General features: G+C 33.6%; 1 protein-coding gene across 4 annotated transcripts in view; it reads left to right on the forward strand.

Moving 5' to 3' along the window:
* The window catches only part of LOC117172559, a 279,531-nt gene that overhangs the window by 26,121 nt on the left and 249,860 nt on the right, over positions 1-3,550 (forward strand). Inside the window, exon 2 of one of the 4 annotated variants that reach the window (XM_033360615.1) lies at positions 2,410-2,774. The exons of the other annotated variants lie outside the window; for them this stretch is intronic. The gene's annotated coding sequence lies outside the window, so the exon portion shown is untranslated. The remainder of the gene's footprint in view (positions 1-2,409; positions 2,775-3,550) is intronic. 4 annotated transcript variants of the gene reach the window in all.

The raw sequence follows: 3,550 nt of genomic DNA on the forward strand, positions 1-3,550 counted from the left end.
GGGGGTATCCAAGAGGGTAGGTGGGTCTTGTGTGGGCTTGAGTGAGATGGACTGGAAAATATAGATTTTACTGGAAATAATACTGAACAATTCATAATTTTAAGTAAAAATGAGGAAAAAGCGTTCTTTTATAAGAAAATAGCCCGTCGCAATCCCGGTGGTGGAGGGAGTGTTCGCCCCTGATTTTGGGCTTGACAGAGATATTAAATCGAGAGTCTCGGAATTACTTTGTCTCTCTTCTGTTTTTTTTTCTCTGTTTCGTGACGCCTGATTTAGCACCCCTCCCCTAGCGCATCTCCTCTCATCATACCCCAACGCGCGGCGTTTATTCTCGGAAACATTAAATCCAGAAACACTAAATTCAGATTCACTGTACTTTTTATTGATTTTTTTCTGAGTTTTCATTCTTATCTGTAAAAGATGTTTTCATTTAATTGTATTATTTATAATAAATAAACAATAACAAATAGCTTATTTATTAACATTTTAAATGAAAATTATATTATAAGTTTATTTGATTAAAGTTGCTTGCATCTAAGTGCAGTTATTTTTGTACTGTTTTGTCACTTATCACAGTTGGAGTCCGGATTATAACGCCAAAGAAAAAAAACTTTTCATTTAACCTGCTAATTCACTCAGATTATATTTTAAACCATTTTTACATCGTCCTATAATTAGTTGATTTGAATTGCGCAAATTTATGTTTAGGAAATCATAATAAAACATTCAAAAACATCTCACAAGAGATTTGTAGTTCTGTAATGCACCCGATCAATTTTTTATTTTATTAAATTATAAATATTAAATATATAAGAAACAATATATAAATTCGTACTTGAAGATATTTAAATATAAACTTTATTTTAGAATAAATTTTAATTAAGAAATTTTTGAAACTGAAGTCTGTTTATGAATGTTAACCTTCATTTCTTTTTATATTAAGAAGTCCATAAGTCAACTTCCAGTTTTTTAGCTGGTTTGAAATACTTCCAGTTTTATACAAGAAGCTTATCGTAGCCGGAGGCCTGCCGCACTAATTAGTCAATTATATCGTCGCTTTCACCAACCCGCAAAATTCGTAAACTTCCAACGATACCTCACTAGAAGAAATATTAAAATAACCTGAAAATATCAGTTTCAGTCAAATATATAAAAAAAAACAGGTCAAAAATTACTCTCTTTAGTGAGGCTTTATCTAATTATTATTAATTGGGTTCATAAAATATTTGATAAAAGAAAATTTTCGGTGTTCACCGTAGATTTTATTTTAATTTATTTTAATTTAATTTAATTTATATTTTTCATTTAAAGAAACTGGCTTTTGGATTGAAACGAAGAATTTACATACAAAAACAGATTGAGTAAATATTATAGACCGGTCAATTTTCGGATAGAACCGGAGTAAAAAAGAGCACAAATACCGTGTAAGTTTCCGGATAGAAACTTTGAGAGTACCGAGTAGGGTAAAATACGGATCGAAAAAATTCCGGACAGAGATACAAAAGCAGATCGAATAAATATTATGGATCGGTGAATTGCCGAATAGAACCGGATCCTATGCGGCATTTTAAGCAGGGTCTAGAGTGTTAGTTTGTCACTTTCCGCGTAAGATAAAATTCAAATCTTTCATTCAAGAAAAATGAAACATGAAATTTCCATTTACTCAGTTCATTTTTTCGCGATTGTTTTTAAATTATTTTTACATACACGATCAATTTAATTCATTTACATACGAAAGAATTAGCCACGAAACTAAAAGTGTTACTTAAAATAACTTCTACTGATACATTTTTTAACTTTTTTTATTTCTTTTATTGCTAATCTGCTAAAGGCAGGTGCCCTACTCAGTATACAACCCAAACCAACAATGACTTTTTTGTTTCTAGTTCTCTCTGTACTCTACTTACATTGACCGAAGTTTGGCACGACTGACGTTATGACTAGACGCTCCACGTTACGACGACTGGCTAATTATTTTGGCCAATATTTTGTCTCGCAAAATACAGATCTCGCATCGAGTTGATCGTTGAGTGTACACTTTAGGCAATGAATAATAAAAAATAGAGTAGCCTCAAAATGGATTGAAACTTTGGTTGACAAGAGATGCATCCAACAAAGGTAAAGGTATAGTTTCAGGCGCTGAATAGAGATTGGGTATTTGGAATGCCACAGGGGTGTATGCTCTTAAAAAAGGGGAGTTAAAGAACGGACCCGAACTATGGTCACAAGTAGATAGGGAATCACATGGTAGTCAAGGGGTGGGTCTGATTATGAGTGAGATAGCTTGACAAAATTTCAAGAGGCATGGATTTGTATCTACCAGATTGTTGTAGGTTAGAAAAAAAGTCGGAATCTGATGAATATTCTCTATGGTGCCCGCACTAAATGATCGTGTTAAATTACTTTCAGATTGGCCGTAACCAGGGTTACCAGACTTCTGTTCCTGTGTCCTGGTTTTCTCTTGAAAACTAGACGAATGTTCTGGTTTTCACAGAAACCGCTTTTTATTTGAAAAAATCCCAATAAAGCGATGAACGCAACCGACTTCCAGCGAAAACGGTTCGCGACATATGCTTCCCCATCCATGAACGCAATTCAACTTGCGTGTCGTAAAATGAAATGAAGACGATGACCTCTTCTTCAGAGCTTTTTTAAGTATCCTGGATTTTGACCTGACCCATCTCGTAACCCTGCCGTAACATCTCTCTTTTCGAGTGGCATAAGAGGACCTGCATATATAATATTGGACCCAAGATTAAAACAGTGGTGTTCGGGTATGAGTTTTAACATTATATATCAGATGTACAATCATTCATCATAGCGAACCATCACCCTGTACAAATAACAATCGTGATACGCAGATACCCGCATTGTGTGATTCTCTTGTGCGTGCGAGAGTATCCATTTCGCTATCATGATATATGATGGGCACGTAGCTTCGAGCGTTATTACTCGCATTTCTCCATCACATATGCCTTCACAAAATGTGATGCACGTGTGACGCACATGTGAAGGTATGTTAAAAGCCAATAGTTATCGAAAATCGTGAAAAAATAATATTACCAAATATTATTGATTTTTTTTAAACTTTTAAGGTTAAACTTCTAACTAAAATGAAAATAAGTCTCCGTAATATAATAAATTTATATTTTAATGTTTAAATATAAATGGTATATACAATTAAAATTTTATTATTGAAGTGAAAGATCTTAGAGCGCGGTATAGCATTTTTGCACGAGGATTAAATCCCTCAGAATCATCCCGCTTCAGCAAAGTAACGGGATGAGCGCTTGTATTCATGGAATTTCAGGTATTTGTGGAATACATGGAATTTTTTTAATTCACGGAATTCAAGGAATTTATGGAATTCATCAAATTCACGGAGTTCGTCGAATTAATATAAGTAATTTATATCAAATTATTTTAATTTTGTGTTAAAAAAAGAAATTTCAAACCTAAAAACTACAAACAACGCGGAGATTATTGTCCGGGGGGGTGGGGTATCTCTCTTTCAATTATAAATTCAAGGATTTTGGCCTGAAATAAACAA

Source organism: Belonocnema kinseyi, chromosome 5 (genome assembly GCF_010883055.1).
Source record: "Belonocnema kinseyi isolate 2016_QV_RU_SX_M_011 chromosome 5, B_treatae_v1, whole genome shotgun sequence".
Lineage (NCBI taxonomy): Eukaryota > Metazoa > Arthropoda > Insecta > Hymenoptera > Cynipidae > Belonocnema > Belonocnema kinseyi.